The 26188-nt window shown below is 48.1% G+C and overlaps 1 protein-coding gene across 3 annotated transcripts in view; it reads left to right on the plus strand.

Moving 5' to 3' along the window:
• The first annotated feature begins 426 nt into the window (after positions 1–426).
• Positions 427–26188, plus strand: part of PTK2B (protein tyrosine kinase 2 beta) — a 135063-nt gene continuing 109301 nt past the window's right edge. Inside the window, exon 1 of one of the 3 annotated variants that reach the window (XM_030817008.1) lies at positions 427–677. The gene's annotated coding sequence lies outside the window, so the exon portion shown is untranslated. Of the gene's footprint in view, positions 678–1713; positions 1918–26188 lie in introns of those variants that run through there. The other 2 variants (XM_030817006.1, XM_030817007.1) reach the window with 2 other exon arrangements.

A 26188-nucleotide genomic window follows, 5' to 3' on the forward strand; every position in this document is an offset into this window, starting at 1 on the left:
ACAGCTCAGGGACCTGGTCTTCGGTGTTCAGGGACCTGGACCGGTCATGCCAAAATCCCTGGTGGTATTTATGATTTTTCATGCCTGCAAAGGGACTGGGGCCACTTTAGGACATGGAGCGATTAGGACACAGGTGCTCAGAGTACCATGTAGATAACATCTGCCACTGCGGGGGGTTTTCCCCCGCCCGCCCTGCCCCCCTGCCCCCCCGCCCTCCCGCCCCCCCCCCAACACACCTTTTGGCCTCCAAAAGGCTGCAGGTGGAGTGGGCAGAGGATGGAGGGATGTTAGAAATTAGGGAGTTAACTCCTCACAAGGGGCACATAACATTCAAGGATCCCATTTGCGGCCGGGGGAATGGCAGAGATAGCCCCCCAGGTCTGTCCGGCGCTCAGGGAATTGGTGGCAGCATCTATTTCAGAGTTTATGGTAAGAGGCTGGAGCCGGCACACACAGACAACACACCCCACCCTTTAAGGAAGTGGGGAGGAGAGCAGCAGGGGTGTGGTTAACAACTCAGAGGAGGAGGGAGAATCTAACCTGTCAGCCCTTTTACTCAGCCACAGCCTCCGGAGCCGCTGCACACCTACCTGCCCAGCCGACTTACCTTACTTGCCGCTGTCCCGGCTCACCTGGCGGGGCCCGAGGAGCAGTCGCTGGAGTCCGCGCCTCCCTGGGTGAGTCCCTCCCGCGAGCCAGGGCTGAGCGCTGCGCCCGGCAGAAGTTGGAGGCTTGACCGGGTGGCAGGGGTTGGGGACAACAATTCCGGTATCCTGGGCACCTGAGCTGGGAGTTCCCGGAGAAACGGCCAGACCCAGGAAATTGGAGCCGTGGGTGCTGTGCACACGCCCGGAGCTTGCCAGCCTTCCGCGGGGAAGAGGGATTCTATTTTTGGAGTAAATTTGACACTATAGGGTGTTTCTCCCTCTTTGTCCTCTCAACATATTCAGACAGGGGAGGCTGGGGGAGGCTAGGGGTGAAGGTGTGAGGGCACAGCCAGGCTGCTGCCTCTAAAGGTCAGGTTAGGGAGCCACGGGGTTTCAGCTCCTGCCTCAGACCTCTGACTGTTCCTGCTCCCGCTCCCCGCTCCCTCCCGGGCCCTTCCGCAGCCCCTGGGGTCATAGTTTCACCCCCAGCCCACCCTAACTCTCCTGCAGCCACTCCTTGCACCTGAGAGATCATCTTCTGAATCAAGCCATGGCTGGAGGAAAGCAGGGGTGTTCTGGGGCACAGGGGAGCTCGTGTGTGTGTGTGTGTGTGTGTGTGTGTGTGTGTGTGTGTGTGTGTGTAGTTAACACCGGCCACTCTGGTTCCTTGAGAAGCCGCCTCCTGAGTGCCACTCAAGGGTTAAGTACGGAGCTGCCTCTGCCTGCTGTCAGGCTGCGCGTGGGCACCACTTTGGGTGGGTGAGCGTGGAGCGGCATATGGGTGATGTTCTTTAAGCCCTGCCACCTGCCCTAAGCCTCGGCCACATGACACCGGCATCTCCCTATACCCCAGACTGGGAGCAAAATCCAAGTCCGCTCATTTAAGGGGCCAGTGGAAGGACAAGAGCAGAAAGTTGTGCCTAGAGGTGGATTTAGACAGGAGGAACTCGGAAGCTGCGCTGTGGCTGGGTCTGAGCCCACTGGGGCAGTGCACATGGCATGACCCAGTGGTGGGTGCTGGGAGGCCCCTCCACGTGGGATGCTCTCTGTTCACCCTGAGTACTGTTGCTGAAGGCCCTGTCTTTCACAACCACTCTGGGGGAGGGGGAGGAGGACACTGATGAAAAAGTGACTAAAGACAGAAGGGAGGAAGGAAGTAGTCACATTGGAGAGCCCCAGCATTGGCGGGACAGTCTGCAGTCACTCATTCAGGAGGCACTCACTGGCTTCCCACCTGCAGCCAGGTGCAGGTGCAAGGTGTGGGGACAAGGTGAGTGTGGCATGGCCTCTGCTTACCAGGGCAGTGTGGGATACAGGGTGGTTGAGGAAGGGCTGCCAGGGGAAGGTGCAGGGTACTATCCAACCCTGCACTAGAGGGCTGTGGGGGGAGCCAGTGAACAATGGCCAGGAGGGCATCCTGGCAGAAGTGACTCCAAGTTGAGAGCTAAAGGATGACTAGAAATTAGCGCAAGAGAAGAGGGGAAAGAACAGCAAGTGCAGAGACTGGAGGCTAAAAGCAACAGGAGGCTGGAAGCAACGGGAGGCATCCAGGAAAATGAAAGTAGCTGGGCTTGTTGGGAGCCTAGAGCGTGCAGGGGCAAGGGGAAGCTGCAGGGGTGAGTGGAGACCGCTCTAGAAGGCTTTGGAAGGCCTGCCAGGCTGCCATGGCAACTTCTGTTGGAGCAACACTTGGGACCTGGAGCCAGGCAGGAGACTTCCCAGCAGTAAGGGGTTGCCAGATTTAGCCAATAAAAGCACGGGACACTCAGATTTGAATTTCAGATAAGCACTCAATTTTTTTTTTTCAATACAAATATGTCTCATGAGCTACATGGAACATACTTATACTCAAACGTGATTCACTGTTTCTCAGAAATTCACATTTAACTGAGTGTCTTGTATTTATCTGGCAACCCTACTCTAGGAGAAGCTGAGGTTGGCGCAATGTTGGGAAGTAAAGGCTGGAAACTGCCCAGGCACTCTGAGAACAGTCTCAGATCTATCTTATAACCATTCCTCCTGGATTTTATTTTTGAGCTCATTCACTGATTGACCCTATTATTTAAAAAACAAAAAATCAATTCCTTGGTCAGTTTATTCATCTATACAGGTGAAGGAGTATGGTACCTCAGAAGAAACAACATTAAATCCAGACAGATCTGGGTTCAAATCCATGTAGACTGGTGAGCTTCTCTGACCCTCAGAATCCTCTTTTCTGAAATGAGGGCAGGAGTATCTGTGCAGGTGGTTGGGAGGATCCCTGATAATGTATGTAAATTGCCTAGTGAGTACTAAAGGAAACACGGTACATATTGAATTTTGCAACACCTTCACAGGGGTGAGCAAAGCAACAGCCACAGAGTGCTTGGGTTCATTTACTTCCACAAGTGAGCACTTGGAGGTCTCAGGTGAAATACATAGTAGGGTTCATGCTTCCAGTGAGAACTTGTGGGGTTAGCCCTTGGGTTGGGGAGAGTCTGCATTATGTTTTTAGCTTTGCTACTCCCTTCCCATATGACCTGCTTCAAGGGGTGGAGATATAACACTCTTCTTGAGGGATGGTGGGTGGGCAGAGAGTGACTCAAAGTAGAATTAACTGAAGGGAAATGTGAATGAATTAAAGTAGAGAATCCACATAAAATATTCAGCGCAGACAAATGCGCCATGAAATTTGGCTGTCATGATTCCCAGTTTTAGGATGAGTTCCTTATTAGAAAAGTAGCGCTGAGAGATAGAGGAAGTGAAGGTGCCTTGTGAACTGGATTTTGACTTTAATGGGAGCATTTGTAACAGCAAATTAGGGTCCTCCTAAAAGAGAACCTAGAGGAAGTCAAGAATTCGTTAAGAGAAAGAGGAAATGGAAAGTGTGTTTCCCTTGCGGGAACGGCTAGGTTAAAAATGGTCCTTCTTGCAGTGGCTAAATCTCCCCATCCCCCTGTGATAAACATTTTGTCCCCAGGCCCTTGGATTGTTTGCCCAAGTGGTGTTGAGAGAGACCCTATGGCGTGAGAGGGATAGAGGTGTTCCACTGATGAAACGTTCAAATGAGCCTGCACTTGGACATGTGTCTTGAATATTTGCAAGATCAAGGTTATGATAAGTCCTGCATAAAAAGACATGTGTCATTCCCTGAGTATGGCTATAGAGCCCATGCACATTCTCAGGGAAACAGCATTCCACATTGAGTGAACCTTGATGTGAGTGCAGTTTGGGGACCAAGCAGATCGTTCAGAAGGCATAGCCCTTCTCATAACTCTAGCCAGGATGGACCTAATTCATTCTAGACTAGGCAGTGTCCAACTTAGAGAAGATCTTCAAGGAAGGAGCCCTTGTGTGCAACCTTTTTTTTTTGAGATGGAGTCTTACTCTGTTGCCCAGGCTGGAGCACAGTGGCATGATCTCAGCTCACTGCAACCTCCACCTCCTGGGTTCAAGTGATTCTCCTGTCTCAGCCTCCCGAGTAGCTGGGACTATAGCAACGTACCACCACATCCAGCTAATTTTTGTATTTTTAGTAGAGACGGAGTTTCACCATTTTGGCCAGGAGGGTCTCCATTTCTTGACCTCATGATCTGCCTGCCTCAGCCTCCCAAAGTGCTGGGATTATAGGCGTGAGCCACCGCCTCTGACTGTATGCAACCTTTCTAGCATTATGCATCCTTCAGAGACACAAACTTCCACCTGTGCCAGCCTGAGTCTTCCTATTGCAGCTCCAGCCATGTTTCATCATGCAGTGGACCCTGGAGAAAGTCCAAGTCCCTTGGACTTAGCTCTCTGTAGTGACGACAGTAGCTCCATGTGCCCCAAATACTGCTAGGAGAAAGGAAACTGATGGTGAGGCTAGGGAGGGGAGGGAGGCTACCCTGGGGCTACCCTGCATGGTAGGTCACTCAGTCTCTAGTTTTCCCTGCCTGGGACCCATATGTCTCAGGACCATGTGACCCTGGCCTCCCAGGGAAATGGCCACATCGGGGGATGGAGTAGAGGTGCAGAGCTGCAATGTGCCTGGGGCTGAAAGTGTGGTGATGAAGATAAGTTTTGCTGGCTTGAGGATGAAGAGTTTCCTTGCAGAGTACCGGTCAGTTCCAGGGTTAAGGAGAAAGAGCAGGGATAGTGGTGACTCTGCAACACTGATACGCCTTTCCTGTCCAAGCAGTCGGATGGTCAAGAGCTCAGACTCAGAGTCAGTCTGCCTGGGTTCCAGCCCAGGTTTGGTACCCCCTGAGTGACCTTAGGTAGGTGAGTTAGCCCTAGCTTCCTATCTGCAAGATGGAGACAATAACAGGGCTTTGGGTGAGGGTGGCATGAGATAGTGTACATTAGAGAGATATTCAAAATACAGCTACTAAAACCTGAGTACAGATCAAACAGAACAGACACCACCATTACTCTGAGCAGCGTCAGAGAGGCCCCCTTCCATGCCAGGCTCACCCCGTCAGTGCATCTTGTGGAGTCTGGGGGTGGAAGAAACAGGCCTTCGGAGGGCTGTAGCATGGACATTTCCAACGAGGATGGACTATTTCCATATTTCAACAAGCCAGATGCACCTGCTTAATAATAGCGTCTTATGCACCCACTTAATAATAATAGCATCGAAGTACAATAAAACATTCAGTCCCATAATTAGGCAGATGATATGCATCCAATAAGTATGAGCTCCCCGGTGTCTTTACACGTATGGCCATACTTGAGCTGGCGGGGCAGCACCATTTATTTTTCCAGAGGTTATAGGCCCTCTTCTGTGAGGCATCAGGCTGCTTCCCCTGAGCACTGTCTCACAAGCAAACATCAGGTATTCAATGATGTTTGTTTCTGCCTAGCCCCACTCTCAGTTCACTGTGTTTTGGGAACAGCCAGCCCTAATTAACTCTTTAGACAGCAAGGAGACTGTCTACGAATGCCCATCCGGCACTGAAGTCCAGATGGTCATGTAAAGTGTTCAGAGAGCTGACAGGCAGGAGAAAATGGTGGCTTCACTTTCTGGGCCTCCTAACACTGTGTACAAAGCTGCGAGCTGTGCGAGGGGGCGGCAGAGGGGGAGGGGACAGCTTTTTGAGTCACTCTGCTATTTCTCAAGGAATAATTATTACTCATGGTGACAGTTTATTAAGAAGAGCAGACTTGAGGCTGCATGTTCCGACGCACTTTTCACCCAGATGCAATGGGCAGGTTGGTTTAAATGCAGAGTTTAATTTTCAGGAGACCCTCCAGGTAGGCCACAGGCGGCCTGCAGGGGTGGACACTGCTCTGAATTTCATGGTCTTCGTGGCCTCTTACCTTTTCCCAGCACTAAGGTGGTTGCTGCTTTTATGAGGCAGCCAGTTAGTGTGACTAAAACCAAGATCAGCAATGGCCAATACCTGCGGGAGGCAAGCCTTCCCATTTCCTAGCTTGGCTATGTTCACTAACATCTTCCCCCTCTCCAGTTCTCGCTCTTCCTTTTATGTTCTGAAATCCACCCACACAGAATCTGGCAAGATCACTCACTAGAGACAGGGGGGCTCAACGAATCCACCTCGCCTAGGGTTTAGAGCTCGGTACCAGGTTTAATTCGCATCTCCTGCATTTGTCTTCCTTTAAATTGGACCAATTCTCCCAATAATTGTGGGGGCAGACCCCCTTTTAATGCCCTTTCTTTCTTGAGGGCCTTGCACCTGATTCTGTGAGAACCTGCCCCCCACAAGCCATAGCAGTCCCACTGGTGCATACGGGGGTGATTGATGGGGAGGAGTCTACTGGGAGTTCTGACCTGAGTTTGGGTTTTGCTCTTCGGGGGATTCCCTTCTCACCTGGGATGGAATGGCTCCTGTGGTGGTTCTGACCACTTGGAGCACCATCATTTTCTGGTTTCTTTTTTTTTTTTTTTTTTTTTTTTGAGATGAAGTCTCACTTGGGTGCAGGGGCATGAGCCAAGACTACAGGCACATGCCACCACACCTGGCTTATTTTCTTTCTACAACCTCCACCTCCTGGGTTCAAAAGATTCTCCTGCCTCAGCCTCCTGAGTAGCTGAGATTACAGGCACCCACCACCATCCCTGGCTAATTCTTTTATTTTTAGTAGAAACGGGGTTTCACCATATTGGCCAGGCTGGTCTCAAACTCCTGACCTCAGGTGATCCACTCCCCTCAGCCTCCCAAAGTGCTGAGATTACTGGTGTAAGCCACCACACCCGGCCCATTTTCTGATTTCTAAATTAATGTACTATGTCCATCCCACTGCTCTGGGAACCTCAAGTGCTTTTCTGTGTTCTCTGGGAGTATTTGGAGTCAAAACCCAACCCCTCTCACCCAGCTCAATGTACACAGTCCCTGCCCCCAGGTCCCACCCCAGGTAGGTTATGAGAGATCTGATGCTGCTGCACTTTGCACCTCTGCAGAGGCTCTCGGCAGCATCTGGTCACATCCTCTCCGCTATTTAGGCACATATTTGGGGCTGGCAGACAGCGGTGCCAACCAAGACAGCTCCAAGTGGCTCACTGCAAGCTTGAATCCCAGCCCCCAGCTCATTACAGGCAGAAGCTCAGGCAGTTTTTCAGCCCGGGCAAGAGGAAAGAGAGTCAGAGGGCAGGAGGCCTGGGCTTTGGTGTAGATTCTCTCACCTGTTAACTGGGGTACATTGGCTAAATCTCTTTCCTCTTCAAGCCTTCCTTTTCTCACTTGAAGATGAAGAATTGGTACTGCCTCCCTAATAGGGTAATGGAGAGAAATACTTGACTGTGTGAAAATCCCCCATAAAATATCACAGGCATTGTCCCAGGAAAAGTGATGAATTTGGGATCTGAACATGGTGGGTTTGACTCTCGACTCTGTCATACTCTGCCTGTCTGACATCGCCAAGTGATAGAACCTCTCTGAGACTTACTTTGCTCATTTGTAATTTGTTCTAGGCACTTGTTGCATGTTTCTCCCCATCACTCCCTTTACTCTCAGGGTACAGTTTTTCTTCCCCCAATTTTTTTATCTCATTTTGAGACAGAATCTCACTCTGTTGCTCAGGCTGGAGTACAGTGGTGCAATCACACCTCACTGCAACCTTGACCTCTCAGTCTCAAGCAATCCTCTGGTCTCAGCCTCCTGAGTAGCTGGGGCCACAGGCACATGCCACCACACCCGGCTAATTTTTAAAATTTTTGTAGAGACGATGTCTTGCTATGTTGCCCAGGCTGGTGTTGAACACCTGGGCTCAAGCAATTCTGCTTCGGCCTCCCAGAGTGTTGGGATTACAGGCATGAACCACCACTTCTTCCCCCTAATTTGAGGAATTATATCTGTCCTCACAAAGTTTATAGTATGGTAGGGGAGGCAGTACATGAAGATAAAGAACTGTAAGATATTTATTTAACTGTAAGTTACTTAAAGGTAAATAATGTGCCCTAAAAGAGGCATGAAGTGCTATGAGATTGCAGGGCAGAGATTCCTTCTGATTATGGACTCTGGGAATGCTTCCTGGAGGAGATGGCATTTGGCAAAGCTCTGAAAGGATAGATAGGATACACTGTGGGAACTTGAGATGGTGGCTGTAGTCAAAGAAGCGTATAAATAACAGCAGAGAGATGGAGAGGTGTGGTTTGAGTGACTCATTTTGGGTGGAACCAAGAGTGGCAAAAGGCAATCAGAGATGGGGGTGGAATGGAAGATAAGGCTTGGACAGGGAGGCCAATGTGTTTGGGAGTTATTCTGGAAGTCCCAGACAGCCATGGGGCTTTATTCTGAAGGCAGTAGGAGCTGTTGACCATGCTGACTTCGGTGGAGGTGCGAGGGTCAGGTTCTGGTGTGTAGAGTGGATGAGAGTGAAGAGAGCTTGAATTCGCATGGGAGCAGATAAGAGAGTGTTGTAATAGTTCAGGCCTCACACATCTGAATAAATTGCATAACTCAGATGCTTTGCGGTCCTGTGGAGCATCCAGGCATCCCCTGGAGGCTTCTACTTTCTCTGAGTTGAAATTGGTTCTTTGATGAATTTGAGAGATATAGAACTTATGAGAACATCCATGAGGAACCCACCATTCCTCTTCACCTCTGTCTTCCATATTCTTGTTTCTCAGCCTGGCCGCTTCCCCCTGGGCCTCCCCTCTGCTAGGAGTGTGTTAAATGCCAAGCCTGTCTCAACCTCTATCTGGCAGCACCTTGAAGTATCAAGTTAGGAATATGCACTTAGATCCACAGGCCCCTTCTCCATCATGTCTCCGGTGACCATCCAGATGTGATGATTCCCAGGACCCTCCCTGCCTCCCTTAGCCCTCGCTTCTAAGAGTCTGTAAGATATTCCCACTTGAGGAGCTTGTCTTCTTAAATGCTGTATCTCAGAAATTAAACTCCTCCTTTTCTTACGCCAAACCATTTCTTCCTCCTGGCTTCTCTCCTCTTCATGGGGTTGTTCATCTCCCACACGCTCAGGTCAGAAACCTTGCTATTGCCTCCCCTCTTTCCACGCCTCCACTTTTTTCTGCTCATATCTTGCCCATCACTCAATCCTGTAGATTCTTTCTTCATGCCTTTCATTCCTTCCTTCCCGTTTCTATGGCCCCTACTCCGACCCAAATCATATTACCTAATATTGCTTCATATTTTTACGCAAGAGCCTCATCCTATCTCTGGTTCCCTTGGAAGCTCCCCAATGCCCGCAGACAAATCCAGCCCCCTTAAATTTACCATTCAGTGCCTCCCATAATCCAACCTTGATCCACTCTTCTAACTAAACTTTCCCCATACCCAAATGAAGCCCCAGCCAGCCTGGTGTGCTCCCCAGTCTCGGCAAGCCTCTGCTCAAGTCCTGTGTCCTGTTTGGAATGCCAGCCCCATGCGCTTCACTAGTCCTACTTACTCCTTTAAGGCTCAGTTGGTGACCCACCCTTTTGGAGGACATCTGAGCTCCCCGTGGCAGCTTCTGGGCTTCTTTGCATCCTGGGATCTCCCAGAATCTATTTTTCAACCTGATGCTACATTCCTCCAGAGCAGGGAGATGCCTTTTATTTTGTCCTTCTTCCTTATACTATCAAATTCCAAGGACAGAAAATTGCATTTCCTTGGGCCTGTGAAAAGGGATCCCTCCCTCCCTGCACACTCATGCCTGGCTCACAGGGAGTGAGCCAGACAGCGCTTCCTCATTCCCCACAGTGGGTGTCGCAACAGCCAGTTGCAACTAGAATAGGGGCCACATCCCAAGTCTCTTGAATTCTTGCCCTGTGGTTAGGATGCCCTTCTTGCCTGTCCTGAAGGTGGAGATTTCCTACAGCCCAGAGAGAGGGAGTCAGCAGTATAGGGCAGGAACTCCATCATTTCTTTACTAAACCACTCCTAACTCTCTCTAATCTCTGTGAGTCTTGCCTTTCCCTTTTCTCTCCTCCTCTTGCTGTTGAGTACAACTAGGCCAGGCTGAATGAGAGGAGAAAGACGGGGAGGAGGAAAGAAGTTAGGCAGCCTTGGCAGAGGGTACAATGCTCCAGGAAAATGGGAGAGATTTACAAGGCAGAGATTGACAGTTTTTAGTAACTTGACTTTGACCTCCAGTGTACACAGACATAGCCATGGCTGCTGGACTCTGAGCTTTCTGGCCCTAGGAAGCTCAAGATTTGCAAACACTTGGTCAACAATCACCTTGTTTATCTGCATTGTCACCAGTGAAGCCTCTGAGCCCTCTCCCCGTCTTTACTTGACGCTGTATAGAAAAACGCTTTCGGGGCCAAGTGCGGTGGCTCATGCCTGTAATCCCAGCACTTTGGGAGGCTGAGGCGGGCAGATCACCTGAAGTTGGGAGTTTGAGACCAGCCTGACCAACATGGAGAATCCCCGTCTCTACTAAAAATAAAAAATTAGCCAGGAATGGTGGCGCAGGCCTGTAATCCCAGCTACCCGGGGAAGCTGAGGCAGGAGAATGGCTTGAACCTAGTAGGCGGAGGTTGCAGTGAGCCAAGATCATGCCATTACACTCCAGCCTAGCTGGGAAAAAGAGCAAAACACTGTCTCAAAAAAAAAAAAAAAAAAAAAAAAAGAGAGAGAAAAGAAAAATGCTTTCTGCACCCAACACTGAACACTCAGCCCCAGCATGTGTTCATGCCCTGGGAGTCCCTGGAAGAGGGCCCAGGAGCTGCCCTGAGCCTAGAAGCCCTGGGCTAGTCACTGCCTCCTTCATATCCTACCACATGCTATGGGGTGAGTCCCCTGGGTAAGCCTGTTCAAGCCTCCTGTTTTTTATTTGTATGTGCAATCAGGGGGTGTGGGGACTTTTTAGCAAAGCTTTCTTCAAAGCAGATCTTAGGCAAGAGCCCAATATAAACCAGGCAAAAATATTCCTGTCCAGGGTTGAAGTGAGAAGACGAGGTACCTACCAGGTCCTTAAGTCCCCTCCACGGATCTCCTGGGTTGCAGGTCATCTGGAATTCTTTCCAGGTCTCAGGCTTGTGAGGTGCTCATTGTATATGTGTCATGGGAGTTGGAGAATGGCTGTAGGTGCAAAGGGATTTGGAAAAGAACAGTCTCGAAGTCGAAGTCCAGCCTGGGGCATGGCAGGTTTATGTATGTGTGAGTGGTGGGAGGGGCTGTAGATTTGAACTCCCTTAAAGAAGATGTGTAATTCTCACCATGGAGAAAATGCATATGTTTATGAAAGAAAGTTCATTACTATCATCTGACTCTCCAAGGCACCTGTGACCCCAAAAGATTAAGAACATCTCTTATAAGATATTATCATCCGTTCTACAAACCTTTCATAAAAATGACCTCAACCTTGAGCTCCTTTTTAATTCAGACAAACTAGGCCATAAGCCCTGTCGAGGAAAGAACCAGTCACTGTTACATCCCAAGGACACAGCCTGGTGCCTGACACACAGCTGGCATTGGGTACGTACAATGTGTGCCTGACATAAGGCAGCTCTGTTCTCCCAATAAGGAGGGCTGCTAAAAAAAATTAAAAAGCTTATTTTCATATGTAAACTTTATAGGATAATGTTGAATAGATTATTTTAGCGATACATTTTCAATCACATGCTAATAACAATACAGTAACTTAAATACTGCTTTCCCCCAACTCTCCCAGTTTAGGAAACATTGTAACTGTTCACTCCCATCTCTGACATCAGTGTCCTTCTTGTCATCAGAACCCTTTCTGCATCAGCTCTTCATGTTCTGCACGCATCGTAGTCCCTGTGGTCTAAAGAGAGTTGGCTTTTTCATATTGATCCAAAAGGAGTTTATTTACTTATTTATTTATTTATTTATTTTTGAGACGGAGTATCTCTCTGTCACCCAGGCTGGAGTGCAGTGGCACGATCTCGGCTCACTGCACCCTCTGCCTTCTGGATTCAAGCGATTCTCTTGCCTCAGCCCCGCGTCCCCCGCCCCCCGCCCCCCGCCCCCCGCCGCCACCAGTTTATTTTTTAATAACCGCTAATTGATACTTATTGATGAATAGTATTTTTTTGAGATACAATTCACATACCATAAAATTCACCTTTTAAAAACGTGCAATTCAACGATTTTTAGTGTATTCACAGAGTTGTGTAACCATCACTGCTTTTTTTTTTTTTTTTTTTTTGACAAGAGTCTTGTTCTGTTGCCCAGGCTGGAGTGAATGGCATAATATCAGCTCACTGCAACCTCTCCCTCCTGGGTTCAAGTGATTCTCCTGCCTCAGCCTCCCAAGTAGCTGGGATTACAGACACCTGCCATCATGCCTGGCTAGTTTTTGTATGTTTTAGTAGAGATGGGGTTTCACCATGTTGGCCAGGCTGGTCTTGAACTCCTAGCTCAAGTGATCCTCCCACGTTGGCCTCCTAGAGTACCGAGATTACAGGCGTGAGCTACCGCGCCTGGCCCTCCATCACTGCTATCTAATTGCAGAACATTCTTGTCACTCCAAAAAGAAACCCCCGTACCATAAGCAGTCACACCCTGTTCTCCACTCCCCCATCCCCTGGCAAGACTAATCTACTTTCTATTTTTATGGATCTGCCTTTTCTGGTCATTCCATATAAATGGAATCATACAAAACTGTGGCCTTTCGTGACTGGCTGCTTTCACTTAGCACAATGTTTTGAAACTTCATCCGTGTTGTAACATCTATTAGTACTTTGTTTCGTTTTGATTGATATTTATTGATGAGTAATATTTTGTTGTATGGATATGCCATATTTTGTTTATCTCTTCATTAGTTAGTAAACATTCGGGTTGTTTCCACTTTTTGACCATTGTAAGTACTGCTGCTATAAACATTCACATACAAGTTTTTTTGCGGGCATATGTTTCCATTTCTCTGAGCTATAGACTTAAGAGTGGAGTTGCTGGGTCCTGTGATAGCTCTGTTTAACATTTTGAGGAACTGCTGAATGGTTTTTCACAGCAGCTGCCTCATTTTTTATTCCCATCAGCGGCACTTGTTGGTTCTAATACCTCCACGTTCTTGTCAACACTTGTTGTTGTCTGTCATTTCGATGTTAGCCATCTCGGTGGGGATGAAGTAGTATCTTACTATGGTTTTCAGTTGCATTTCCCTGATAATTAATGATGGTGAACATCTTTTCATGTTCTTGCTGGCCATTTGTATGCCTTCTTGGGAAAAATTATCTGTTCAAATCCTTTATGAAGTATTTATTTTTTATGTCAACAATATAACCACTCAGTACACTGCTTTTTAGACAATGATCTTTTAAAGGTTTGTTTACAACATTTAGCACTTGAAATTTTAAGGTTATGCCCTCAAGAAAAATTGCTGAGGGAGCTAAGCTATGAAGATGCAAAGGCTTAAGAATTACACAATGGACTTTGGGGGAATCGAGGGAAAGGGTGGGAGGGGGGTGAGGGATAAAAGAAAAATTGGATACAGTATATACTGCTCCAGTGGCATGAGTCCATCAAAATCTCAGAAATCACCACTGAAGAACTTATTTATGTAACCAAACACCACCTGTTCCCCAAAAACCTATGGAAAGAAAGAAAGAAAAAATTTTTAAAAAGAAAAATTGCTGAATCTATGTTATAGTATGGTGGTTGCTTTTCATAAAAACCAATTCTTTTAAGTAACCTTTGTAAGCATCCCAAACTAGCCTTGATTGGGGTGCTAATACTTTTCCCAAAGAGTATATTGTTGTTCAAAATAAGATAATTGAGAAAGCAACCCATAACATGAAAGATTCTGTAAGGGTTTGGATATAAACTTTCTCCTTTCCGACAGATAATTTGGGAAAGTAGAGAGCTTTACCTCCTATTCAAGCAAATGTGATATTTAAAAATAAGTAGATGGATGAATGGACAATGGACTCGTGAATGAATGAACAAAAGAAGAAATGCAAGCAAGTAAACCAACCAAGCAACCACACCAATCTTTCCCTCTTTATTTAGGGTTTTCTAATCCCCACTTAGTAAATCAGCCTTGGTCTTTAATTTGCATTTTATGGAACCATATATAAAATTGTTTAAAAAACAAGTTTGTAGTTACAGATTGGAAACAAGACACTGTATTTTCTGTCACCTGGAATATCTTTATCATCTTCCTTTAAAATGGGAAGAAAGTAAGGCTGCGCAGCGTCCCGGAGGCAGCTGAGAAACTCAGACATCAAGTGATGTGATTGCAGGCCTTGGTCCAGAGTTGTAAGTCACCGGAGTGGGACTGTTAGGCTTGTGACCTGATAACAAGGATTTTCTTGGGTGGGCTCCCCAGCTCTTCAATGCTCTTTCCATCAGCACAAAGGCTTCTGGGTTGCTGGTGTTTTGTGTGGTGGCCCTGGAGGTCTCTCCTTCCACCTTCTCTGGGGTGAGATAGTCTGATCCATCTTAGTGGCCACACTCACCACCTACTGCACAGAGACACAGCCCCCTCCCATCCTTTACCATTGGTCTTTTCTTAAGAAAATGTGTGAGCTGGCAAATGGTACTCTGGAGTTAGGGGTAAGAGAGAAAAAGAGGAAGAATATCGGGCAAGAAGATAAGAAAGGAAGCTGTGGCCTGACATGGGCACAGAGACATGGGCAAAAGCTTGAGAGATGACCTTTAAAGGCTCAGACCCCGGAAAGGGAAGAAGTTGGGACAATGGAAAGACTGGCAGGGTGGTAACATAGCAGGCAGGCTCCGGCATAGTTGACTCGAGTGTGTATGGTTGGAGTTGGGAATCAGAGGGCCAGGGACAGTACACAGCAGTGTGGACATACATGGCCTGGACTCCTTTCCTTTACTGATGGGGGTTCGCAGGTTCAGAATTAGGAGTTCAGGTCAGCATCTATCAGAGAAGCATCCAGATCCCTTCTGTAGAATGTTAGTCCATTCCTGGGTAGGATCCCAGTGTTTCCAGTGACAGTGACACCTAGTCCTTTCTTCTGTGCCTGTCAGTCAGGACGGAGTCTCACCTATCCTAGCAGGTGGCTATTTTCCTTTTGGCTTTAAACATCTGCAAGGAATGAGTCTATGTGTTTCCTTGAAGCCATGTTTCCTATTTTTGAGAATGCAGAATTGGTGGCTTTGACATGGTGAATCTAAAGCCCAGCTCCACATCACTTAGTACCTGCAATGAGCCAGGTACCATGCAAGGCATGAGTGGTTTCGGAGGTGAACAAGGGGTACTATTCTCAAGATGAAACAGTAATTCAGGCAGCCACAGTGAGACAGATGTTCTGCATGACAGTGGAGCAGATGCCATGGAGGCAGGAAGGCCAGAGCTACCAATTTTACCAAGAGGAGGCCCAAAAGGCTTCATAGTGAGGTGGTGCTGGAAAGGATTTTGAAGAAGATAGGAGTGTGCCAGGCAGAAAAAGCGTGGTGAGGTGAGATGCTTTACAGGTTGAAAGTACAGCATATGCAAAAATAAAAAGGCACTGAAGAAATGGGGCCTGTTTGAGAAGCTTGGAACATCTCAGAGTGGCTGGGTCTAGCAGGAGCATGGTGGAGATAAGGCGAGAATGCTGTAGAGACCCTTGATCCGGGTGGCTTAGTGATGGACATTATTCTCCAGTAACAGGAAGCAATAGGATAGATAGGATAGGATAGACAGTTGCAGGAATTTTTAAGCAGGGAAGAGAGTCCGATCTTTGTTTAAAGAAGACTTTGGCCCCAGGCCGCAGGAGCTCTTGCACCAAGCATGGAGAAGCCTTGGCTGGGCATGGGCAGACAGGCATTTCTGGGGAGTGGCCAGGGCTGCAGGCAGGGCTGAGCTGGTGCAGCAAGTGGGAGGTGCCAGCCCTCCAGGGGCATGGCCCAGGCTGCCGGCTGCTGCTCGGGCATTGAAGCTGTCCACACTGGCCGCTGGCCAGCGGGGCTGGTGAAGGAAGAACCCACTTCCTGCCTCTTGCTGCTGTTTGCATATGTGCAGTGGGGGAGGGGGGGCAGAGAAAACAGACAGGGCTTGGCCAGGTGGGTAAGAACCAGCCAGCTGTCAGCAAGAGGTGCAGAGGGAGAGACGGATGAAGGGGATACCTACCTGGAGAGCAAGGGGGTGGCCTGGCAGCTATTTTTGCCCCAACAGTTGGGCTCAGCTATTCCATCGGAATGACGGCACACAGAGGATGTTCAGGACTAGAAGGCGCTGTGGTGGAGGGAAGGGCATCCTCACGTTCTACCTCCCCCAGCGCCCTTCCTCCCAGAGCTCTTGGCTATACCATCCGTTTATGCCTGGCACATGTTTTCTTGAGATAAAATTATTTTTCACAAGTACATGTGTTGCTAAATGGGATGAAGGAAAGGCGGGCCCCCGTCTCGTGCCCCTTTGTCTCCCAGTCATGATCTAGCAAATGTCAGGATACGGAGCTCACACTCTGGAAACATTTGTGCAGATGCAGAGAAGTTTTAGGGAAAAGATTATCAAGGAAAAAGTGCTTGTTTTGGGACGGTCTCTGATACTTGTGGAAATGAGGGGCATCAGAGAGATTCAGATAAGAACAAGATGCACAAAAGCTCATCCACTCCCTAAACAGCTGAGTGAGTGGAGGACTCCCTGGCCCCAGGATGTGGCCACTTCAGTGGAGAGTGTTCCGAGGGGAGGTGTGTGTCATGACCAAGGCGGGCAGTCCTTCAGCATAGCATGGAGTCGGTGGCATCAGAATCACTTGCAGGGCTGTGGGGTTTTTTGTGTGTGTTTTTTTGTTTTTGACAGGGTCTTGCCTTGTTGCCCAGCCTCCAGTACAATAGCACAGTCATACCTCAATGCAGCTTCTACCTCCCAGGCTCAAGCAATCCCCTCCACCTCAGTCTCCCTAGTAGCTGGGACTACAGGCACCCACCATCACACTCAGCTAATTTTAAAATATTTTTTTATAGAGATAGAGTCTTGCTCTGTTGCCGAGGCTGGTCTTGAACCCCTGGGGTCAAGTGATCCTCCTGTTAAAACAAGCCTCCCAAAGTGTTGGGATTACACAAGTATGATCCACCCCACCTGGCTGCAGGGCTTTTAAACTGGGCTCTAACTCCACAGTTTCTGCCACAGTGCATGTGGGGAGAGCAAGAATTGTACTTCCCACAGGGTTGTAAGTGATGTGGATGCTGCTGGCCTGGGAACCCCACTTTGAGAACCACTGCAGTGGAGGTCCCCCACAGGGATGTACCCTCAAGCACCTTTGCAATTTTGTTCCTTAGGGGTGTGTATCAGAACCCTCTACTCCACGGGTGAGATTTTGAGACACTTCTGTGCCTGTCTGCTGTTGTGCCCAGGCAGTCATTTCTTCTCTTTGGTTTTGCTTTACTTTGTTCTTTTCTTTTTTCTTGAGACAGGGTCTCACTCTCTTGCCCATGCTGGAGTGCAGCAGTGTGATTATAGCTCACTGCAGTCTCAACCTCCCAGGCTCAAATGATCCTCCCACCTCAGCCTCCTGAGAAGCCACTGAGCCCAGCCTGCTTTGTTCTTAATGCTTCAAAAATAGTTTTGGTGCCCACCCTGGTTGAAACAACGACTATGTTTCCTTTCCTGCCCACGGCACCCTGATGACTTGGTTGGCTTCTCCAGTTTTTTGTCTTCGTTCCCAGTGTTCTCCGAAGGCAAGACTGCCTCTCCCAGGCTTCCTAAATTCCCAGCTCTCAGATTCCTTCAAACCCTCCCCCTGTGCCACCTCTGCCGTGCCCTTCTCCCAGCACCCCGGTTCATCCCGTCCGTGCTCCTCTGATCCCACGTCTTCTTCCTGACTCTGTTAGGACTTTCCTTCCACCTTATTTTATCATTCATTGGACGTGTGCCTTCCCCACTTACACTATAGTCCTGAGGATGGAGTCCTGGCACCTGTATCCCCCCTCAGTGGGTCACATAGAAGACGTGTTCCATCCATATCTGCTGAATTGCAGTGAAAAGGGCCTGAAAAACAAACCAAAGCAAACCGAGACCTGTTTACGTTGGCCCTTGCTGGACACCAGCTCTCGAAACGCACCTACCAAGGCCTGGGTGATGGGGAGGAGGAGGCGTTTGTGAAGCCACCCCTGAGCTGATGTGGCCGAGTGCCAGGGTCCGATGTGCTCATCAGCCTTGCAAATAATTTGATTACTAATTAGCATCGCTCAGGGAACTACCACCCCCAGAGCTATATTAAGAATGTTTTCCTCAGGCAAAAAATATGCGGGCTTTGACATCCAAGTCAGCCTCAGGAATTTCATTTTATGATTGATCCTTCTTTGTTTGTTTGTTGTGTGTTTGTTTATTTTTTGCTCATTCTTGTACATCTTCCAGATCCACCTTCTTCTTCTGGATCTCTCAGTTGACATACAGCCAAGCCCTCCCACTGCTCCCTTCCCCTCTCAAATCACTTCCAAACATGGTTCCTCTTCCTCAAGCCTGACTCAAGGTCTTGCTCTTTTACTTTGTTACGAAAGTCACAAATGACTTTGAAATGAAGCCACTGGTGTTTTCCAGGCACATGTAGTCCCCTGACCTGGGGACCCCATGTAGCCCCCAAAGCTGTGGAGTGTTCCAGATACCTGTCTGGGAATGACTGCCCTTTGCTGCTTTTTTATACCTGTCTAATCACACGTCACCCTGGAGGGGATGCTCAGCTCACAGAATGCACCTTCAGCCAGTCTCAGCCCAATGCCGCAGAGGTGCTCTTGACAACCCCATTCAACCTTTACCTTATTCATTCACTGTTACCATGTTGCCTGCCTTCTGGCCTTTCTCCTTTAAAAAAATTTTTTTCGCCAGACGTGGTGGCTCATGCCTGTAATCCCAGCACTTTTGGAGGCTGAGGCAGGTGGATCACGAGGTCAGGAAACTGAGAGCATCCTGGTTAACACGGTGAAATCCTGCCTCTACTAAAAATACAAAAAATTAGCCAGGTGTGGTGGCGGGCGCCTGTAGTCCCAGCTACTTGGGAGGCTGAGGCAGGAGAATGGCATGAACCCAGGAGGTGGAGCTTGCAGTGAGCCGAGATCACACCACTGCACTCCAGCCTGGGCGACAGAGCGAGACTCTGTCTCAAAAAAATAAATAAATAAAAATAAAAAAATAAAAATTTTTTCATCAGTGCTGTAACTAAAGGAAAATGCACTAAGTTTGGAGAAAGGACTCCTAGACTCAGTTCCTGCCTGTATTTTACTCTTCAGGGAAATGGCACACCCCTCAGCCCATGTATTTGTGCGCCCTCTCGCACTTCTCTCTCCCCAAGACCTCCCCTCCCCAGCATGAGGTTGGAACTAGTATTATTGCTCTTTTAAATTTGGAGCGATATGTCTCACTGTGGAGAAGGACGAATATCTGGTTTGCACACAATTATTCACGCTATATCAGCAAGGCAGGTCCCAAGGGTTAGGAGCGAGGGCTTCTCAAGGTGTGGCCCCTCTACTTCCCAGCCACGTGACCTCAGCACCTTCTGACCCCTCCCATCCTCAGCTTTCCTGCATGCTGACGGGTGACAACCCCGGTGTTTTCCTTAAGGGATATTACAAAGATTAAAAGGAGCTCATAAGCATATGTATATAAAGCACTTAGCATTCATTGGTGTGCTGCATGTAATAAGTATTCAATCCATGAGGCTGTTACTTGTATTGATGGCATATATTACTAGAAGACAGAAATATAGATAACTAAGGTCACCCAGGACCCTACCCCTCATCTACTTGATGGCACTTGGCAGGAACTTCAGTCCCTCAGCCTGGGGCTCCCTTGGTCTGTCTACACCAGGTGTAAACTCACTTTCTTGTGCTTCTGCCACCTCTGTACTGCTGCGTCTTGTTTGGCCACATCACTCCAGGACACACAACTCAGCCCCTTCACCAATGACCCCAAGAAGTCTCAGAACATACAGAACACTTACGATTTTTCCTGGAGGAAGGAAGGAGGGAGGAAGAAGAGTATTAGGGAGAGAGGCCAGGCGCGGTGGCTCATACCTGTAATCCCAGCGCTTTGGGAGGCCAAGGCGGGTGGATCACTTGAGGTCAGGAGTTTGAGGCCAGCATGGCAAAACCTCATCTCTACTAAAAATATAAAAATTAGCCAGCCATGGTGGTGGGCACCTGTAACCCCAACTACTCAGGAGGCTGAGGCAGGAGAATCGCTTAAACCCAGGAGTGGGAGGTTGCACTAAGCCGAGATGGCACCACTGCACTCCAGCCTGGGAGACAGTGAGACTCTGTCTCAAAAAGTGTTAGGGAGAGGGTCAGATCATGTGGGCATTCCCATTCCACTACTTCTTTGGCCTCCTCCTTGCTTTTATTTCTCCCTCTTTTCCCAGAGCAATGAACAAATTATACCACCCCAGCTTCCTCGGGCCTCATCTTCTAACTGCAATGATTTAGTGAGCACACGTTTCTAAATAGTTTTCTTCTTAGGAGGACTTCCGCTACCATCTCCTCTTCATCTTTTATATGTGTTTAAACACATGCCACATCCTTGGGGCAGAGCTGCCCATGTTGACATCTGGGCCATAGCGAGGACCTGCCTGTCCCTGGGGAATGGTGGGGCTGCTCTGAGTGAGGGGCTTAGTGGCCTGGAGAACAACCTCTATTGGAGAATCCCCCTGATTCCCCTGCAAAGGCAAGCTGAGCCAGGAGTGGGGTCTGGATGATTCTCTTTGTGAATTCTGGGAAGTACTTGCCTTCCCCAGTCTGCAGATATGACATTTGGATGATGGGACCCAGTAACCTATTTGTGCAGAACTTCTATGCCGACTTTCTGATCAAAGGAGATGAGAGGTAGGCAGCTTCTATGACATATGGGTGATTCCAGGCATGGAAAACACACAAAACCTATGACATTAATGGGAAGGCGAGTCAGGTGAAAATGTGTATACATGCCCCAGATCTAGCAGCTGCCATGGAGGAGACCAGGACCTCATGATCCTGGAGGCCACAGTAAGGGGTTGGAGCCATGGAGAGGAACTTAGAGGAGCAGGAGATGCTTACACCACTGGCTACAAAGTGACTGAGCCTGTCTGAGACACCAGACCAAAGGTGTCCAAACTCCTTGCTCCCCAAAAAAAGATTCATGTCTCACCCCTCTGCCAGAAGAGCTGTTTCTCCTACTCAGATGTTCCTCATTCCCTCTTGCAATTTTGAAGTTAAGGAGAAGCTGATTCAGCTACAAGTCTGGTTGCTCAGGACTATGGCATATGTTACAGGTAGTTCGCCCTCTTTGAGCTACAGTTTTCCATTTGCAGACGGGGAAGAGCTCATAAAAGAGGTTATGTGGATCCATGTTTTCACTCTGTTTTCTTAAAAGTACTTGCTTTCTTTGCGGGGTGCTGTGGCTCATGCCTGTAATCCTAGCACTTGGGAGGCTGAGGTAGGCAGATCGTTTGAACCAGGAGTTCAAGACTAGCCTGGGCAACATGACGAGACCCTGTCTCCACACACACACACACACAAAAATACAAAAGACAAAAATTAGCCTGGTGCGGTGGCACACGCCTGTAGTCCCAGCTACTCAGGGGGCTGAGGTGGGAGGATTTCTTGAGCCCAGGAGGTTGAGGCTACAGTGAGCCATGATTGTGCCACTGCACTCCAGCCTGGGCAACAGAGCCAGACACTGTCTTGAAAGAGAAATAAAAGTTGCTTTCTGCTCTTCATGCTGCTGTGAGTGATGGAGAAAGTGATGAGCAGTCTCCTTTCATCACAGAAAAATGGAACATCACAAAGGACCAGAAATATCCCCATTGAACAACAAATTATTTGGGGGAAAAGTGGGGTAGACCACTAAAAGTCATCCAGCCCAAACTCCTCCTCATGGAGAAAGGTCATCTTTTCCTTGAACACCTGTTGGGAATGTTTCATCCCAACACCTCATTCCAATTGTTGGATAACGCATGGCTGGAAGGTTCTTTCTTTCACTGAGCCAAACTGTCTGAAACTCACGCTCCTTTGGTGCTGAACTGTGGCAATAGCCCAGAATGATGACTGTTTTGCAGTTTGACAGCCCTCAATGATAGGAAGCTACCCACCCCATTATCCCCTGATCTAGGCTTAACATCAAGAGTTACTTCTCCTCTTCTTTGCATGAGGTGAGTTTTCAGATTTCGTGCCTTTCTGGCTCTCCACTTCTGGATCAACGATTCTGTTGCCATCTTAAAAAGTCATGGCTAGGCTGGACGCTGTGGCTTATGCCTGTAATCCAAGCACTTTGGGAGGCCGAAGTGGGTGGATCACTTGAGGTCAGGAGTTCGAGACCAGCCTGGCCAACATGGTGAAACCCCATCTCTACTAAAAAAAAAAAAAAAAAAAAAAAATTAGCCAAGCATGGTGGCATGCACATGGAATCCCAGCTACTTGGGAGGCTGAGGCAGGAGAATCGCTTGAATCCAGGAGGCAGAGGTTGCAGTGAGCCGAGATCCACCCGCCTCAGCCTCCCAAAATGCTGGGATTACAGGAATGAGCCACTGTACCTGGCCATTCTTATGTTAGTTTGCTCAACTATCATCAGAAAGTACCACAGACTGGGCAGCTTCAACAACAGAGATTTATTTTCTCCCAATTCTGGAGGCTGGAAGTCCAACATCAAGGTGTCAGCAGGGCTGGTTTCTTCTGAGGCCTCTCTATTTGGCTTGCAAATGCCATCTGTTGCCTGTGTCCTCACATGGTCATCCCTCTGTGTGTGTCTATGTCTTAATCTCCTTCTCTTATAAAGACACCAGCCATACTGGATTAGGGCCCACCCTATTGGTCCCATTATAATCACCACTTTGAAGACCCCATCTCTAAATACAATCCCATTGTGAAGTACTGGGGGTTAGGACCTCAACATGGGAATTTTGGGGGACACAATTCAGCCAGAGCATTCTATCTTAGCATCATCTAGCCAAGCTGACTTTACCTAGTCTCTGCAATCAGTATATCTCTACCTCTCATGCATTTGACCCCACTACCTCTTGCCTTCCTCCCCTGCTTCTCTTTCAAAGCTGCTCTTCCAAGAAGCTCTCATGCCAAGCAGGTGTCCAGTCTGTTTAAACACCCACAGAGATGGGGAGCTCCTTCTCTCTGAAGCAGCCCATTCTTCTGGTTTCAACAACATCATACCCTAGCAATGTGGACCTGGAGAGGCCTCACATTTCACAAACCCACGGTGCTTTTCAATTCAGATAAAACAATCTCCAGATAAATAAAACGACCTCCAGATAAAATGAGAACTGAGTAACATATGGGAAAAAACAGAAATATCCCCAAAGTTGAAAACCAGTGAAACTGGATGCCTGAAGTCTGTCTACTCTGAGATACTCTTCTTGGGGAGCAGCTTTAAGCCAAATCTGGCCCTTTTCCTATGTTACGAATACTCAAATGTTTCTTTACTTGATTCCAGCCATGCATGAGTACCGTGGTCTCTGCCCTGTTTCCTCTGCATGACAGGACTCTCCTAAATTTCACTTGCCAAGACCCCTTGGTCAAAGTAAAATCAACAGAACCCCCTTTTCTTCCCACTCTGCTTTCCAGCTCTTCCCAGCGTGCACACACACCTCCTGGAACTCCAGCCTTGTGCATCATCTTGATGCCGTCGCCTAGTAACTATATGCTTAGCAACCGGTAAGGGAAGTGCGATCGCACCTCCCAGCACTTTATGTGAAGCACTGCAGACAATACAAACAGTTCCCTGGTTCTCTTTGCAGCTAGAGGAAGGTAATTGTCAGAGGTGGCCAGCATTATGCTCCAGAGATAGTGGCTCATCATCCGGGGGCCCAAATTGGTTGTTGCTTGGCTTCTACTTGGCATTGGGCAATATCTTTGTGGGGGCGGCTGGGTAGGTGGTTCTTGAAGGGCCGGATCTCTCTGCTTGCACTTGTTCTCAGGATGCCAGTGATGCAGGCTGGGCAGCTTGCAGAATCCTCTCTGCTCCCACGCAGCCCTGCCCTGTACCAAGCCACATCCCCCCGCATCCCAAGCCATTCCCCGACTGCCTCTTCCATTTGGAGGCTGTTCTTCTATGCGCTGGCACTGTGCAGGCCTCCACCTTGCAGCTGACCTGTCCTCCCAGTACCCATGCCTCTGTCTTTCCAACACCCCATCAGGCATGTTTCTCCCTCATCACTATCACATTCCTGTTCATCCCAGCCTCACACCACTGGGTCTGATGCCAAACAGAGGGGACTGAGGCCCGCCTCCTGCTCTCTTCTGGTGTCCTTATTAGAAATTGGATCATTGTGACTTAACTAAAGTTTCCAGGGTGTCATGTTGCACCCAGAAAACAACAGAGAAGGCCAGAGAGTTTAGAGTCTAAAAGTGTATTTCCAATCCCAGATCCCTTTTTCTGTTTGTTTTTTGGTCTTAACTGTATGACTTAAGTCAAGTTTCTTTAACCTCTTTAAGTCTTAATTTTCTAGACGGGATGGACTATTTGCCTCCCAGGGCTAGGATGACAATTACATAAAGTACAAATAGAACCCCGTAATAAACCGCATGGCATACAGTCAGAGAACCCATTAAATATCCTCTTTCTGTCCTTCCATCTCTGCCTCTTTGTTCTTCCTTTCAAACCTCAAGCTAAAGCCAGTTTTGGAGTTGGATTCTCAGAAGGCAGCACAGTGCATTGGCAGGAATGCGGGGCAGGGGGTGAAGACCTCAGCTCTGATCCTGGGCCCCACCCTCAACAGCCCCGAGATTCCTTTCATTCCCCTGTAAAATGGAGCGAAGAGCACCTGGCATGTCTCATGCAAAGAATTGCTATAAAGCTCAAAGGAAATAATATTCATCAATATCCTGTACACATTTCGAGATGTTTTACACATTTTAGAATAATTTTCTCGGACAAACCTTGTCCCATTTTTACACCTGTAAAATGAAATGAGATTCCAAAATGTCTAAAACCCCCTTAAATCCTAATATTGTGACAAACTGAGAGGTGATGTTTGCTTGGCCATCAAGGGCCACCCTAGACAGGACAGACTCCTTCATCACAGGCAGTCTTTGTTGTGAAGTTGTCAGGATAGATTGCAGCAATGCTTCCATTCTCTGTTCACGGGGGCCTATTGAACAAGGTGGCTGGTTATCACCCAGTCAAGACCTCAGCCCAGTAACATTCTGCAGGCTTCTCATCCTAGCATGGAAATGTATATAACTGTGTTCTTTCAGTAAGGAAAACAAATGAGTCAGAGCATACTCAAAGCATGGTAAAGGTATGGGGAAGCAATCGCTGGTATATAGGTGTTTGAAGTTTATGTCATGGATACTTCCATGGTGGCTGTGTGTTTAGTAGCAGCCTAAAAGATAGTAGAATTTGCAAATGGAGGATACATTAAGCAAAAAATTAAAAAATGCATAACGTAAGTCACAGTAAGTCAAATAGCAGAGGGACAAACAAATAGAATTTGGATGTTATTGAAACCTTGAAGGTTGGGAGTCTGGCCAATGATGAGCAAACATTCCAGAGACATTTGCATTCTCTTCTGAGAGACTTCCCCCAGGCAATTATAGGGTCTGCAAATAACAGAGCATCTCAGCAGATAAGATGGGAGATTCAGAGCTCTCAAAGCTCTGGATTTGTCTGGAAGATCTATTTCAATGACCTTTGAGGAGAGGGGTGCAACCCCACTCAGGGACCTTGCTGTTACATGTTCTCCAGTCCTGTGACTTCAGGGCAAAGATCAGTAGAGCCTCCTGTTAATAAGTGGGGGAACTCCTGCTTCATAATAAAGTTGCAAGAGGTCGGACATAACAAAAGTGCAAACTGTTAACCCCAGTTGTAACTAACTTTTAAAACATATATGTATTTGGGGCTGGGCAAGATGGCTCATGCCTGTAATCCCAGCACTTTGGGAGGCCTAGGCAGGTGGATCACCTGAGGTTAGGAGTTCGAGACCACTCTGGCCAACATAGTGAAACCCCGTCTCTACTAAAAATACAAAAATTAGGGTGTTGGTGGCACATGCCTGTAATCCCAGCCACTTGAGAGGCTGAGGCAGGAGAATTGCTTGAACCCGGGAGGCAGAGGTTGCAGTGAGCCAAGATCACACCAGTGCATTCCAGCCTGGGGGACAGAGAAAGGCTCCTTCTCAAAAAAAAAAAATCTTATATATATATATGTACTTGGAGCAGGCACAGTGGTGCAAACCTGTAGTCTGTAGTCCCAGCTACCCAGGAGGCTAAGGTGGGAGGATCACTTGAGCCCAGAAGTTCCAGGCATCAATGAGCTATAATTATACCATTGCACTCCAGTCTGGGTGA

The sequence above is a fragment of the Nomascus leucogenys genome, chromosome 8 (assembly GCF_006542625.1).
Source record: "Nomascus leucogenys isolate Asia chromosome 8, Asia_NLE_v1, whole genome shotgun sequence".
NCBI classification, from domain to species: domain Eukaryota; kingdom Metazoa; phylum Chordata; class Mammalia; order Primates; family Hylobatidae; genus Nomascus; species Nomascus leucogenys.